This window comes from Bufo gargarizans, chromosome 5 (assembly GCF_014858855.1).
Source record: "Bufo gargarizans isolate SCDJY-AF-19 chromosome 5, ASM1485885v1, whole genome shotgun sequence".
NCBI lineage: Eukaryota > Metazoa > Chordata > Amphibia > Anura > Bufonidae > Bufo > Bufo gargarizans.
This window is the reverse complement of record NC_058084.1, coordinates 79,095,641-79,112,813: the sequence shown is the minus strand read 5'-3', so window position 1 is coordinate 79,112,813 and position 17,173 is coordinate 79,095,641. Positions and strand designations below refer to the sequence as shown.

Sequence of the window (17,173 nt, the reverse complement as noted above, 5' to 3'; positions counted from 1 at the left end):
CTCTTACAGGGGAATATGATAGTACAATTAACCCCTTTAGGTGCCGCACCTGAAGGGGTTAATTGTGCTATCATATCCCCCTGTAAGAGATCGGGTGCTGCCAGGCAGCAGGGGGCAGTCTTGTACAAAGTTTGCAGTGTATTCTAACTAGAAGCGTCCCCATCACCATGGGAACGCTTCTGTGTTAGAATATACTGTCGGAAATGAGTTTTCACGAAGTGAAAACTTAGATCAGAAAAAGCTTTTATGCAGACGGATCTTCGGATCCGTCTGTATGAAAGCAACCTACGGCCACGGATCACGGACACGGATGCCAATCTTGTGTGCATCCGTGTTCTTTCACGGACCCATTGACTTGAATGGGTCCGTGAACCGTTGTCCGTCAAAAAAATAGGACAGGTCATATTTTTTTGACGGACAGGATACACGGATCACGGCCTCGGCTGCAAAACGGTGCATTTTCCGATTTTTCCACGGACCCATTGAAAGTCAATGGGTCCGCGAAAAAAAAACGGAAAACGGCACAACGGCCACGGATGCACACAACGGTCGTGTGCATGAGGCCTAAGGCTGATTTTAACTAGTGTGAGTATATAGCTAGGCCTGCTCCCCCTCACTCACTGAAGCCATCTGGCACCAGGAGAGAGATATTGTGTGGACTCTCATTGCAGTCCTTGGTGGCCATTTGGCGCCGGGAGTGGTGTGTAGTGGGCCCGGCATGCATGTTGGTACCTGCTTTCCTGGGATATAATGGAGGCCATTTTGGCACCAAAAAATTACAGAAATTAAAGTGGAACCTACACTTGCTGAATTATATGATAGCCGTTATGGCACATAACAGATAGAATTTAGTGTTAGGAACCCGTCTAACTAGAGATCGCCCTGACGTGCGGCAGACGGGCTCAAATAATTTTGTACAAAACGATTTGCCAAGCATCTCTAACTTATTAGTATAGCCTTTGCAACTGTGACGCAATTTTGTACTTTATTTGGTTTGCAGTGAGCTGTTGCATTGTATGTCTTGTGTAACAGTCTTGTTCTCAGTCCATAGCAACGTGCTCCTGCGCTTTAGGATGTGCTGACTGACCCCCTTTTTTCTCTGCCTAAGGAGGTGGTGATGGTGAGTACAATAAAAGAGTTCAAGAGGGGCCTGGATGTATTTCCAGAGTGTAATATTATTATAGGTCTCTTTTCAGCCTTATAAACTATGTTTCTATGTTACTTATCCCATGATTAATGTAAAAAATGAAAATCTGATATCATATAGTACATGACAATCTTTTTCTAACAAACTTAGAACCAGCCCTGTACCTGACATGGATCCAGAGATCCCCCCATTCATTACTCTTCTAGATTTATATAGCAGCTTAGGGGGCATGTACTCTCGGTTGGTGTGTCATTTCTACTGTAGCTGGTGGTAGATGGAACTGAGCAGCAAGTAGCAAGTGGTGCTATACTGACAGATTTCATTGAATAGCTCAATGGCTTTACTACATTTTTAATTACATACAATTGCAAAAGTTTTCAGATCCAGCAGCTGGTTGAAAACATGTAGAACATTTTTTGTGAGACAACCCCTTTAAGCAAGCAATACAGCTTTCCATTAAATGATTACAAGCAGAGATGTTAAAGTCCTTAAAAGGCTTCTGTCACCCCACTAAACCTGTTTTTTTTTTTGTTTACTTATAATCCCTATACTGCGATTTCTGCATACATAAGCTAAATAATCATTTCGGTCCAGTAGAATTTGTTAAAAATGTAATTTTAAAATATGCAAATTACCTTGCTACCAGCAAGTAGGGCGGCTACTTGCTGGTAGCAGCCGCATCCTCCGATCCTAAAGACGCCCCCTCTGCATGTTGATTGACAGGGCCAGTGAACGGGATCGTCCTCTGCTGGCCCGGTTTTGAATTCAAAATATCGCGCCTGCGCCGTATCTGTCTTCAAATGGCACAGGCGCACTGAGAGGCGGCCGCTCCATCCTCAATGCGCCTGCGCCGGGTGTAGATGTGACGTCATCGGCGCAGGCGCATTGAGGATGGAGCAGCCGGGCGAGTGGCCGCCTCTCAGTGCGCCTGCGCCGATTGAAGTCAGTTTTTTTTTAAATTCAAACAGGGCCAGTAGAGGACGATCCCGTTCACTGGCCCTGTCAATCAACATGCGGAGGGGGCGTCTTTAGGATCGGAGGATGCGGCTGCTACCAGCAAGTAGCCGCCCTACTTGCTGGTAGCAAGGTAATTTGCATATTTTAAAATTACATTTTTAACAAATTCTACTGGACCGAAATGATTATTTAGCTTATGTATGCAGAAATCGCACTATAGACATTATAAGTACTGTATATTCTTGCGTATAAGACTACTTTTTAACACATGAAAATCTTCTCAAAAGTCGGGGGTCGTCTTATACGCCGGGTATGGCGGGCACTGCAGTGCCGGGACGCCCGAATTATCAACAGAGAGAGCCCGGGCTATTGCCTTGTATCCCCAGCAGCTGAGAGCTGCGATGTAACCCACGGCATATGCCCCCCCTGCGCTGTACCTTGTATACCGCCCCCTGCTCTGTACCTTGTATGCTCCTTGTACCGCCATCCTCCCGGCCGCTCGCATCTCGCTCCTACGCATGTGCGAGATTTCATGCGGCGAGCGTGGATACACGGGATCCTCACGGCCGCTCGCATCTCGCTCCTGCGCATGTGCGAGATCTCCGTGCGGCGTATCTAAGTGCGGCGCAGATGTGCATATGTGAATGTGAATATGAAGAATAACATAACAAAAACATGTTCAGGGTATAGGTGGCACATGTTTAGGGTCTGGGAGGCAGGGAGGGGGGACAAGGAAGGTGGTGGGATGCAGGGATGGTGGTGATACCATGGGATGGCGGTGGTACCTAGGGATGGCAGTGGTATCTAGGAATGGTGGTGGGATGCAGGGATGGTGGTGGGATGCAGGGATGGCAGTGGTACCCAGGAATGGTGGTGGGATGGCAGAGGTACCCAGGGATGGTGGTGGGATGCAGTAATGTACTGCTGTGCGTTGAAAAAGGGGTAGTCTTATACGGCGAGTATATCCCAAACTCTATATTTTCAGTGTAAAAGTTGGGGGTCGTCTTATACGCCCAGTCGTCTTATATGCCGGCATATACGGTAAACCAAAAAAAAAAAAAGTGGGGTGACAGAAGCCCTTTAAGGGTTTTACACAAGGTTTATTAGAAAGTTGCAAAAGTTATGATGCTGCAATAAATAATCTTCATTAACCCAAACCAGAATCCCCTTTGAAGCATTCCTTTTGGTTTACATGCATCATTAATAATTACTGCTGTTCAACACAGAAGCAAAAATAGATCTTTAGTTCTTGAAGATTAGCTGCTGCCTGCCAAATTGCTTAGGCCGCGTATCACATCTGATTTAGGCTGCCAAGTCTGGAAAGCTATTGGAAGACCTTACAATGTACTTTAAAAGTTCTCTTTCCTCTCAGCTGATCTGAAGGGCAATTAGGAACTTGCACAATGGAACTAAAAATATCTATTTCTGTTCTGGAAAATGCTTGGAATATACTGAACTGCTTCGTTCCACTGCTCTAGTACGTTACCGTCTTTCTGTTTTTGAACGATGTCCCCTTGGCCAGAATTAGATTCATCAATCCAAATGATCAATGTCATAAAGTGAGTTCACCTCATGATTCAGTAAAAAATCTATGATCAGCTTGTTTAGGTTATGAAGCAAATTCCACCATTTGTGAGTTGAAGGAGTTGTCTGATTTGAGGGGATCAGCCTGCCTGTATTGCTGGCACAGGATCTGTGAGTAATGATCACTTACGTAGGTCCCTTTCACATGAGTTTCCCGCACTGAATCCTGACCCATTAGTTTCAAACGAGCATTTTTTGAAAAAACTGAACAACTGACTGAACTTGCTTGAAAAATGGTCAGAGTTTCACTGAACGCATCCGGAGCCAATTCGTATTGTTTGTGTGAAAGAGGACTTATTCCAGGTGGAATAATGCTGTCAGTGTTATCCAATACATTCCAGACCTCTAAGGGTTACCTAGCATCATAAATCAATATATTGCTATATGACCCCAGCAGTGCTGGAAGTTCAGGACGGGAGCTGTCTGATATGAACGCTGCGAGTCCGGAGTGTACAGCTCGCTCGTCTGAAAGCGGCTTTAGGGCGGGTTCACATCAGCGTTTTGGATTCCGTTTTTGTTTTCCGTTGTAACATTGTTATAACGGAAAATAACGGAATCCATCAGACGGAAGTCAAAACGGAAGTCATTAGAGGCATTTCGTTTTGATCAGTCATAATAGAAGTCTATGGGAATCATAACGAATCCGTCTGGTTCCCGTTATGCAAGACGGAAAACAAAGTCCTGTCGACAGGACTTTTTTTTTCCGTTCTGCATAATGGAAACCAGAGAGATCCGTTACGATTCCCATAGACTTCTATTATGGCGGAAAGCAAAACAGAATGCTTTTTAACCTCCTCAGGACCGCCGTACGCAGGATTGCGTCCTGGCGGCGGCCCTGCTATTCTGGGTGGACGCATATACGCGTCCTCTCGCGATAGCCGAGATTTCCTGTGAACGCGTGCACACAGGCACGCGCGTTCACAGGATCGGAAGGTAAGCGAGTGGATCTCCAGCCTGCCAGCGGCGATCGTTCGCTGGCAGGCTGGAAATGCGATTTTTTTTAACCCCTTACAGGTATATTAGACGCTGTTTTGATAACAGCGTCTAATATACCTGCTACCTGGTCCTCTGGTGGTATCCTTTTGCTTGGATCGACCACCAGAGGACACAGGTAGCTGTGTAAAGTAGCACCAACCACCACTACACTACACCCCCCCTGTCACTTATTAACCCCTTATTCACCCCTGATCACCCCATATAGACTCCCTGATCACCCCCCTGTCATTGATCACCCCCCTGTAAGGCTCCATTCAGACGTCCGTATGATTTTTACGGATCCACGGATACATGGATCGGATCCGCAAAACACATACGGACGTCTGAATGGAGCCTTACAGGGGGGTAATCAATGACAGGGGGGTGATCACCCATATAGACTCCCTGATCACCCCCCTGTCACTGATCACCCCCCTGTAAGGCTCCATTCAGACGTCCGTATGATTTTTACGGATCCACGGATACATGGATCGGATCCGCAAAACACATACGGACGTCTGAATGGAGCCTTACAGGGGGGTGATCAATGACAGGGGGGTGAACAGGGAGTGTATATGAGGTGATCACCCCCCTGTCATTGATCACCCCCTGTAAGGCTCCATTCAGACGTCCGTATGTGTTTTGCGGATCCGATCCATGTATCCATGGATCCGTAAAAATCCTACGGACGTCTGAATGGAGCCTTACAGGGGGTGATCAATGACAGGGGGGTGATCACCTCATATACACTCCCTGTTCACCCCCTGTCATTGATCACCCCCCTGTAAGGCTCCATTCAGACGTCCGTATGTGTTTTGCGGATCCGATCCATGTATCCGTGGATCCGTAAAAATCATACGGACGTCTGAATGGAGCCTTACAGGGGGGTGATCAATGACAGGGGGGTGATCAATGACAGGGGGGTGATCAGGGAGTCTATATGGGTGATCACCCCCCTGTCATTGATCACACCCCTGTCATTGATCACCCCCCTGTAAGGCTCCATTCAGACATTTTTTTGGCCCAAGTTAGCGGAAATTGTTTTTTTTTTTTTTCTTACAAAGTCTCATATTCCACTAACTTGCGTCAAAAAATAAAATCTCACATGAACTCACCATACCCCTCACGGAATCCAAATGCGTAAATTTTTTTTAGACATTTATATTCCAGACTTCTTCTCACGCTTTAGGGCCACTAAAATGCCAGGGCAGTATAAATACCCCACATGTGACCCCATTTCAGAAAGAAGACACCCCAAGGTATTCCGTGAGGGGCATATTGAGTCCATGAAAGATTGAAATTTTTGTCCCAAGTTAGCGGAAAGGGAGACTTTGTGAGAAAATACAAAAAAAAAAAATCAATTTCCGCTAACTTGTGCCAAAAAAAATAAAAAATTCTATGAACTCGCCATGCCCCTCATTAAATACCTTGGGGTGTCTTCTTTCCAAAATGGGGTCACATGTGGGGTATTTATACTGCCCTGGCATTTTAGGGGCCTGAAAGCATGAGAAGAAGTCTGGGATCCAAATGTCTAAAAATGCCCTCCTAAAAGGAAATTGGACCGCTTTGCGCATCTAGGCTGCAAAAAAGTGTCACACATGTGGTATCGCCGTACTCAGGAGAAGTTGGGGAATGTGTTTTGGGGTGTCATTTTACATATGCCCATGCTGGGTGAGAGCAATATCTTGGTCAAATGCAAACTTTGTATAAAAAAATGGGAAAAGTTGTCTTTTGCCAAGATATTTCTCTCACCCAGCATGGGTATATGTAAAATGACACCCCAAAACACATTCCCCAACTTCTCCTGAGTACGGCGATACCACATGTGTGACACTTTTTTGCCGCCTAGGTGGGCAAAGGGGCACACATTCCAAAGAGCACCTTCAGGATTTCACAGGTCATTTTTTACACATTTTGATTTCAAACTACTTACCACACATTAGGGCCCCTAGAATGCCAGGGCAGTATAACTACCCCACAAGTGACCCAATTTTGGAAAGAAGACACCCCAAGGTATTCCGTGAGGGGCATGGCGAGTTCCTAGAAATTTTTATTTTTTGTCACAAGTTAGCGGAAAATGATGATTTTTTTTTTTCTAACAAAGTCTCATATTCCACTAACTTGTGACAAAAAATAAAAAATTCTAGGAACTCGCCATGCCCCTCACGGAATACCTTGGGGTATCTTCTTTCCAAAATGGGGTCACTTGTGGGGTAGTTATACTGCCCTGGCAATTTAGGGGCCCATATGCGTGAGAAGTAGTTTGCAATCAAAATGTGTAAAAAAAATGGCCGGTGAAATCCTAAAGGTGCTCTTTGGAATGTGGGCCCCTTTGCCCACCTAGGCTGCAAAAAAGTGTCACACATCTGGTATCGCCGTACTCAGGAGAAGTTGGGCAATGTGTTTTGGGGTGTCATTTTACATATACCCATGCTGGGTGAGATAAATATCTTGGTCAAATGCCAACTTTGTATAAAAAAATGGGAAAAGTTGTCTTTTGCCAAGATATTTCTCTCACCCAGCATGGGTATATGTAAAATGACACCCCAAAACACATTCCCCAACTTCTCCTGAGTACGGCGATACCACGTGTGACACTTTTTTGCAGCCTAGGTGGGCAAAGGGGCACACATTCCAAAGAGCACCTTTCGGATTTCACCGGTCATTTTTTACAGATTTTGATTTCAAACTACTTCTCACGCTTTAGGGCCCCTAAAATGCCAGGGCAGTATAACTACCCCACAAGTGACCCCATTTTGGAAAGAAGACACCCCAAGGTATTTTGTGATGGGCATAGTGAGTTCATGGAAGTTTTTATTTTGAATACCTTAGGGTGTCTACTTTCCGAAATGGGGTCATTTGTGGGGTGTTTGTACTGTCTGGGCATTGTAGAACCTCAGGAAACATGACAGGTGCTCAGAAAGTCTGAGCTGCTTCAAAAAGCGGAAATTCACATTTTTGTACCATAGTTTGTAAACGCTATAACTTTTACCCAAACCATTTTTTTTTACCCAAACATGTTTTTTTATCAAAGACATGTAGAACAATAAATTTAGCGAAAAATTTATATATGGATGTCGTTTTTTTTGCAAAATTTTACAACTGAAAGTGAAAAATTTCATTTTTTTGCAAAAAAATCGTTAAATTTCGATTAATAACAAAAAAAATTAAAAATGTCAGCAGCAATGAAATACCACCAAATGAAAGCTCTATTAGTGAGAAGAAAAGGAGGTAAAATTCATTTGGGTGGTAAGTTGCATGACCGAGCGATAAACGGTGAAAGTAGTGTAGTGCAGAAGTGTAAAAAGTGGCCTGGTGGTTAAAGGCTTCCGTTTTGACTTCCATCTTATGGATTCTGTTATTTTCCGTTATAACCATGTTATAACGGAAAACAAAAACGGAATCCATAACGCTGATGTGAACCCGCCCTTAGAGGTGTTTTTACACCTTAGGCACTTCAGCATGCCTTTTAAGGCTAGGTCCACATCTCAGGTACTTTTCCGTTGTTTTCTGTTAGGTCTCATGCACACGAACGTTTTTTGCGTTCCGTATATGGACCGTATTTTGATTCCGTATACGGAGCCATTCATTTCAATGGGTCCGCAAAAGATGAGGACAGCACTCTGTGTGCTGTCCGCATCCGTTGCTCCGTTCCGTGACCCCGCTAAAATTTTGAGACATGTCCTATTCTTGTCCGTTTTGCAGGTAAGAATAGGCATCTCTATAATGGGCCTCCTGTTCTGTTCCGCAAATTGCGAAAGGCACACGGGCGGCATCCGTTTTTTTTGCGGATCCTCAATTTGCGGACCGCAAAAAAGGAAGAAAAAAAAATGGAAGCACTGGATTGGCATATTGACTATAATAGGCTTTTGTCTGTTTTGTTATGGTTTATGTGATTCTGCCAGATAAAGCACCGCAGCAGTATTTTCTTTGAGAAAGTACTCTGCACTAATAATATAATTAATGGTGGGCGTATTAATCTAATGGCCCTATTTCAGGCAAACTCTAAAAAGAATTTCATAAGAAATAAATGGACCCGGGACAGTATTTTTGTAATGTGGAGGAAAGCAGTTTTAGCTACGGAAGGTGGATCATGCGCACTATAACCATTTTCAGGCTGTGACTGTTTTTGCGGCGCCCATAGTGGCTCATTATGGCTCAGATTTTATTACTTTTTTTTTCACTGAAACTGTGCTCTGAACTAAATGGCCAGATGGGTGACCTCTGGAGATTGACTGGGAGGAACTGAGTAGAACCTCCGGCACTCCAGCTGTTCTGAAACTACAACTCCAAGAATCATCCTTTCAATAGCAGCCAAATAAGTGTGCATGCTGGGAGTTGTAGTTTAACAGCAGTTGGAGTGCGAAAGGTTGCTGATCTCTGGTCTACAAGATCAAACAACATCCATAGGCCCCTGTGAATGGAAAAATGCAAATATAACATTGGAGAGCCTATACCTCACAAGTACTATTTGTCGTAATGAGGTGTCCCATGAGGAGTGGTCACAAATTATTAAAACCCTACGTATTAGGCCTCATGCACACAACAGTTTATTTTCACGGTCCGCAAAAATGGGGTCCGTAGGTCCGTGATCCGTGACCGTTTTTTGGTCCCTGGGTCTTCCTTGATTTTTGGAGGATCCACGGACATGAAAAAAAAGTCGTTTTGGTGTCCGCCTGGCCGTGCGGAGCCAAACGGATCCGTCCTGAATTACAATGCAAGTCAATGGGGACGGATCCGTTTGATGTTGACACAATATGGTGCCATTTCAAACGGATCCGTCCCCATTGACTTTCAATGTAAAGCCTGGAGTTCTTTTATACCATCGGATTGGAGTTTTCTCCAATCCGATGGTATATTTTAACTTGAAGCGTCCCCATCACCATGGGAACGCCTCTATGTTAGAATATACTGTCGGATATGAGCTACTTCGTGAAACTCAGATCCGACAGTATATTCTAACACAGAGGCGTTCCCATGGTGATGGGGACGCTTCTAGTTAGAATACACTACAAACTTTGTACAAGACTGCCCCCTGCTGCCTGGCAGCACCCGATCTCTTACAGGGGGATATGATAGCACAATTAACTCCTCAGGTGCCGCACCTGAAGGGGTTAATTGTACTATCATATCCCCCTGTAAGAGATCAGGGCTGCCAGGCAGCAGGGGGCAGACCCCCCCCCCCTCCCCAGTTTGAATATCGTTGGTGGCACAGTGTGCGCCCCCCATCGGGCCCCCCGTCCTCCCTCTAGTGTAATAAATCGTTGGTGGCACAGTGTGCGCCCCCCATCGGGCCCCCCTTACTCCCTCTATTGTTATAAATCATTGGTGGCACAGTGTGCGCCCCCATCGGCCCCCCTCCCTCTATAGCAGTAACATCATTGGTGGCAGTGTGCGGCCTCCCATCTCCCCCCCCCCCCCGATCATTGGTGGCAGCGGAGTTCCGATCGGAGTCCCAGTTTAATCGCTGGGGCTCCGATCTGTAACCATGGCAACCAGGACGCTACTGCAGTCCTGGTTGCCATGGTTACTTAGCAATAGTACAATAGTAGAAGACTCATAGTTACCTGCTTGCTGCTGCGATGTCTGTGTCCGGCCGGGAGCTCCACCTACTGGTAAGTGAAAGGTCTGTGCGGCGCATTGCTAAAGAACTGTCACTTACCAGTAGGAGGAGCTCCCGGCCGGTCACAGACATCGCAGCAGCAAGCAGGTAAGTATGAATCTTCTACTGTTGTACTATTGCTAAGTAACCATGGCAACCAGGGCTGCAGTAGCTTCCTGGTTGCCATGGTTACCGATCGGAGCCCCAGCGATTAAACTGGGACTCAGATCGGAACTCCGCTGCCACCAATGATGGGGGGGGGGGGGGGAATGGGACGCCGCACACTGCCACCTATATTGTTACTGCTATAGAGGGAGGGGGGCCGATGGGGGGCGCACACTGTGCCACCGATTTATAAGAATAGAGGGAGGAAGGGGGGGCCCGATGGGGGGCGCACACTGTGCCACCAACGATTTATAACAATAGAGGGAGGAAGGGGGTCCGATGGGGGGCGCACACTGTGCCACCAACGATTTATAACAATAGAGGGAGGAAGGGGGTCCGATGGGGGGCGCACACTGTGCCACCAACGATATTCAAGCTGGGGAGGGGGGGGGGTCTGCCCCCTGCTGCCTGGCAGCCCTGATCTCTTACAGGGGGATATGATAGTACAATTAACCCCTTCAGGTGCCGCACCTGACGGGGTTAATTGTGCTATCATATCCCCCTGTAAGAGATTGGGTGCTGCCAGGCAGCAGGGGGCAGTCTTGTACAAAGTTTGTAGTGTATTCTAACTAGAAGCGTCCCCATCACCATGGGAACGCCTCTGTGTTAGAATATACTGTCGGATATGAGTTTTCACAAAGTGAAAACTTAGATCTGAAAAAGCTTTTATGCAGACGGATCTTCGGATCCGTCTGTATGAAAGCAACCTACGGCCACGGATCACGGACACGGATGCCAATCTTGTGTGCATCCGTGTTCTTTCACGGACCCATTGACTTGAATGGGTCCGTGAACCGTTGTCCGTCAAAAAAATAGGACAGGTCATATTTTTTTGACGGACAGGATACACGGATCACGGCCTCGGCTGCAAAACGGTGCATTTTCCGATTTTTCCACGGACCCATTGAAAGTCAATGGGTCAGCGAAAAAAAACGGAAAACGGCACAACGGCCACGGATGCACACAAAGGTCGTGTGCATGAGGCCTTAAAGACAATCTGGCTCTAGATTTTTGACCACCACCATGTTGTTATACTGCTCGGGAATAGCTTTCTAAAAAAAAAATATATAATCCTCTGACAAAAGTTTCAAATTTTGCATTATGTATAAAAGAACTTATATTACAGTCCTTGTATGTAAATTATCCAATAAAAGTCATGTGAGTGGTCTTGGCCTCCTATATATATTGTGTCACATGTTTGATAAATTTGTCACATCTTTAAACCTAAAAATTTTTATTACAAATCCTTCTTCAGTTTTCCTACATCACCTCTCTGCTGTGGCGATTTTGCGCTTTTTTATTTTGCAACTTTACAAGTGTTAAATTTGAATTGAAAGTAGTTTAGATACCTAACCACTGGTGCTGAGGTTGATGTTAAATTGCAAAAAGTTGTGGTGCAAAACGGTACTTGTGCCAAAATTTGTGACTTCTGTACGGCAGTTTTCCAGCATACAAGTTTGATCCACCCCCCCTTCCCAATAAATCCAAACAGTAGCACATTGCACATTTCCATAATCAAGTTAACACTGATAGTTCTAGGTATCTCAATGGCGGCCCCCGAAATCTGACCTTCCAGGGGAGCTAACTCGCTGCGCTGTTCCAGCATTTATTTCTTCCATTTAAGATTAATTGATGTGTCTGTGTTATCATATCATTACCATATTATGTGATGATGCCACCCTCTGGTCATTCTTGTTATAGGTTTTCTGAATGTATTATGTAAATCCTATTTGCCTTTGCTCTCTGTCTACTCCTCCCTTTCTCTGACATCACATCCTGTTCTCTCTGTTCCTGTGTGCTTCTTCTTCTGCTGCAGACTCAGAGCTGGTGAGAGCATTCGTTTTGACCTCTAATGTCCTCTAATGTCCTCCATGTGTCTTTGCTCAAGGTAAATTCAATAAATTACCAAAGCATCTCCATTGTATTCTTCTCACTGCATTATCACATGCAACTGGTACCACGACCTAGGGATATTAGTGAGTTCAGCTATCTACCATTGCTTGTACAGAGATTACCACTCACAACCAGTCAGTGACTTCTCTAACGTACATCTGTGGCAGAAAACTCTCAGAATAGCAAGCTACATTGAACACCACAGTAGCAATATCTTAATTAACTGATCTAGGACAGGGTGGAAAACATGCCTCATTTAAGGAGGTTGTCCTATCATAGGAAGTGATCCCCCATTCAAAGGATAGGGGATAAGTATCTGAACAGTGGGGGCATGGCCTGGCAAGCATGGCGTGAAGCAGCATTGAAGAGAGCTCTCCTAAAATCCTGCAGAGTATACTGTTTATCCCCATCTCCCTGTATCCTGTACCCGTTGACTTACTGGAGCGACAAGTGTGCAGCCGCTGAGGGAGAGGAATGCACGCAGCTCCGAGCCTGAGAGACGCGGGATCCGCCATTACAGAGGGAGAGAAGAGGGACGCACGGCGCAGATCACTGGAGTAGTGAGACAGGTGACACACCGCGCTTGGCATATACTCCCTGCAGAGAGGTACTAGAGTCACTCCACGGCCCACACAGGAGTGAGACGCTATCCCTACTGATAGGAGAGGCGCAGACACAGCAGCCTGTATACACAGCAGCCATATTGCAAGCATGGCTGAGGGGCCTTTCTTTCTTGCGATACTCTGTCATATGTAGGTGGAGGAGGAGAAGCGGGATCCCTCAGTTATGCATCGATAATACATCTGAAGGCCAGGTTGTTTTGGGACTGGGAGTCCTGGCGAAATTGAAATTACCATTTGAGGGGAGCCTGATGATCTGGTGTTTATACCTATAAAGCATTGTGCCTGGAAAGAAGAGATTGGGACATATTATACCTATATAGTGCTTTACTACTGGCTCTCTGATTCACAGCTTCTATTTGGGATAGGGCCTACATTGCTCATAGACTTGCATAGGAGTAGAGAGCTGTATATGGGGCAGAAGACCGCTTCAGTACCCCCTTACACCCCAGGCAAAGTCTTGGTAGACGGCATGAATGAAACTGAGGAGGAAGACATGTCGGTGGCTACACCTGCTGAAATGCCACAAACAGACAAAATTATGTCGTCCATAGCAGCTTGCCAGGCAGCCTTAACTGTAAAAATAGATCACCCACAAGGTGACCTAAATTATTTGCGCCATGATATTGAAAAAATTAGAAACCGTACTGCTGAAGTTGGGCGTAGATTGGGAGAAGTGGAAGACACAGCACACAACACCTCTGAGTTAACAAATTTGCTTATCCAGCAAGTAAAGATCCTTCAAGCTAGAGCGGAAGATGCTGAAAACCGCAATAGGCAAAATAATATCCGGATACTTGGTCTCCCTGAAAGGGCAGAAGGTACTAACCTGGAGGTTTTTGCTGAAAATCTGATTAAGTCGGTGCTCTCCCCGTTGCATCTCTCTCAATGCTTCGTAATTGAAAGGGGCCACAGAATCCCGACTAGACCTCTGCCTCCAAATTCGCCGAGACCATTTATAATGAAAATTCTAAACTACAGAGACCGAGATAATATTCTGTCGGCAGCTAGGAAAAAGGGTACTGTTTCATACAAGAAGGACACTAAGATATCCTTCTATCCCGATTTTACCACTGAGGTACAGAAGAAGAGGAGACAATTTACACATGTCCGGGCCAAACTGAGGGAACTAGGCACACAGTACGCAGTGCTCTATCCAACCAGGCTTTGAGTGCAAGTAGACGGGACGACTTGTTTCTTTCAGATGCCAGTGGAAGCATCGAATTGGCTGGACAATGGGCAGTCTCAGGGGGAGAGGCGGCGAATTTAACATAACTGCTTGTATTCTATGACCGGGGTGTCCACCCATCTTCCGTAGTAAAATGGCTACAGGGTATATACGAGGTGGGGGTCTGATGGGGGGGAGAAAGGTGTTAGAGATGAGGATGCAAATATGGTTCTTGAGGAGACATACCTTTGTTCAGGTTTTTTTTTCCTTCTCATTAGAATCAGGAAGTTGAATTTTCCTTTTCTTAGAAGGATAGCGATTAGCTGCAGGGGAACTTACCCAGGTGACACTCTGTTGCCGGTTTCCTTAGTAAAGGGCATAATTGGGGGGGGGGGGGGTGGTTGAAGGCTAGAGGTATTTTTTCAGTCAGCGGTTGATATGTGCTGACAACCTAGCTCTAGTTCGAGTGTCAGGTTAGCTTTTGACTTCTGTATTAAATTGGGATCAGAGGCCCAGACAGGTTGGGGATGTTTGGGCAGGTAGGGGGTAAGGGAAGTTATTGTTTAGGTCTAGACTGGTGTGAATGGAAGTGTGAATGTCACTGCGGCGCTTCAGGTTTCTTCATTAAGAGGTACAAGTTTTTGTTTTCATTATGGCAACGCTTAAGATAGTCTCATGGAATGTGAGGGGCTTAAATTGAAGGTCAAAAGAGCATTTGTGTTTAACAACTTAAAATCTTACGACCCTGATGTGATTATTTTACAGGAGACGCATCTAAGCGACCATAAGGTGCTGTCTATACGACGCCCTTGGGTGGGGCAAACCCATCTTGCGACATATACGAATACAGTGTGGGGAGTATTTACTTGTCAGTAAGAGAACTCCATTACAATTGCACACAGTATCGACAGATGCTCAGAGTAGATTTGTGATCCTCTATAGTATGGTACGGGGCAGTCCTATGATTATAGTGGGGCTATATTCCCCCCCCCCCCCCTTTTCTATACTGGATGAGGTCATGATTAGGATCTCACAATTGCCCCAATCCCCCTTTATTATATTAGGGGATTTTAATGCAGTCCTAGATAATCAACTTGACAGGCTCAAGCCTCCAAGCAGACACAACCCATCTCTATATAATTGGGCGATAGCGCATAATTTAGAGAAGTTGTGGAGATGAAGAAACCACAGCGCCAGGCAGTTCTCGCGTTATTCGGCCTCTAGTAACACTATGTCACGTATAGACTTGGCATTTGGCAGCCCTGATTCTATGCAAATGGTAAGAGAAGTTACCTATTTACCAAGAGGTATATCAGATCATGCTCCATTACAGGTGCTACTGTCCCAGTCATTGGAGGGTCCGGTCAAGACATGGAGACTTAATGCGATGTGGTTAAAGGTGCTCCCGGTGGAAGCTATTTGTATAAAGGAATTGGAGGAGTATTGGAAAGCTAATGAGGGGTCTTCAAATCCATTAACGGAATTGGAGACGTGTAAGGTGGTGATGAGGGGTGTGACCATTTCAGCCATTGCCACTCATAGGGCTGAGTTGCGGAGTATGGGAAGCCGGCTGGAAACTGGTCTAGCAGAAGCGGAGGAAGCATATTTCAACGATCCCAGTGATGAGTTGCAAGAGAGATGGTTATCTCTCCAGAGAGAATATAAGTTGCACCTCGCTGAGTACACTAGGAAGGGGCTTCTTGCGAGGCAGCAGATTATTTTTTCAGACTGAGATAAAAGTGGGAAATCACTGGCGTATCTGGCCAGAGCTGAAACCCCTCAGACTGTAGCAGCGATTAGGTTTGATTCTGGAGTGGTGGTGTCTACAGTAAACCGAAGAAATATGTGCCCAATTTGTTTCATATTATAGTTAGTGTTGATCGAGCATACCCGGCCAAACACCAGTTCGGCTCGAGCATCTCAAAGCTCAAATTGGCCAAATACCGCATGTGCTCGAGCGCAATGCTCAAGTCTCCTACCCGCAAGTTTCTTGGCTCCTACGCAGACAAGAAACGTGCAGGTGAGTACTGCCTTCACTGTAATGTCGTAGCCATGTTGGTTACTGGCATTACAGTGATTGGCTGGTCGGAATACGTCATGGGGTGCTATATAGCAGCCGATGACGCGTGTTCGGCTCAGTCTTAGTCATGGAGAACTGTGCTGAGGAAGGGACAGACAGTGTAGGGAGTGATATAGGAATATTTTTATTAGAAAAACTTTTCAGAGACCCAAAAGTCCTTTTAAGGACTATTGTATGTGGCAGCAGCAATATATATTTTAAGCGCAAACTGCGCTAAATAGCTAAAACTTTACAGACCCAAAAGTCCTTCTAAGGACTATTGTGTTTGGCAGCAATATCTATTTTAGCGCAACCTGCGCTAAATAGCGTGCAATAGCTAGGCCTCTGCAGACAGCGACATTAGCTGTGTCACATCTCCTGTGTAATGCGTGCGCATCCAAAAAATATCTGTGACATCCAGTTTACTTTTTCCGTAGACGGTGTCCGCTGTGGACAGTGACACTAGCTGCGCCACATCTCCAGTGTAAAGTGTAAGCATCCAAAAAATATCTGTGACATCCAGTGTACTTTTTCTGTAGACGGTGTCCGCTGCGGACAGTGACATTATCTGCTCCACATCTCCAGTGCAAAATATGCGCATCCCAAAAATATCTGTGACATCCAGTGTACTTTTTCCATAGACAGTGTCCGCTGCGGACAGTGACATTAGCTGCGCCACATCTCCAGTGTAAAGGGTGGCTGAAAAAATTTAACTGTGACATACAGTGTACTTTTTCACTAGACGGTGTCCGCTTCTGACAGTGACATTACCAGGGCCACATCTCCAGAGTAACGTGTGCGCATACATTTTTTATCTGTGACATACAGTGTACTTTTTCCGTAGACGCTGTGTAATGCCTTCCGCCCTGCAACTGGACCTTCGCAAGCACTATCAGTGGCCACATCCACTTCAGTGTTCCAGCGCAGCCTCCAATTGTCCTTACCCCAGGCCTTTGAACACAAGCGCAAATACCCATCCATCCACCCACCCACAGGCCATAGG

At 45.7% G+C, this 17,173-nt stretch overlaps 1 protein-coding gene across 1 annotated transcript in view; it reads right to left on the bottom strand.

Moving 5' to 3' along the window:
- NECAB1 (N-terminal EF-hand calcium binding protein 1) overlaps window positions 1-17,173 on the bottom strand; it is a 281,579-nt gene that overhangs the window by 158,349 nt on the left and 106,057 nt on the right. The window lies entirely within an intron of this gene.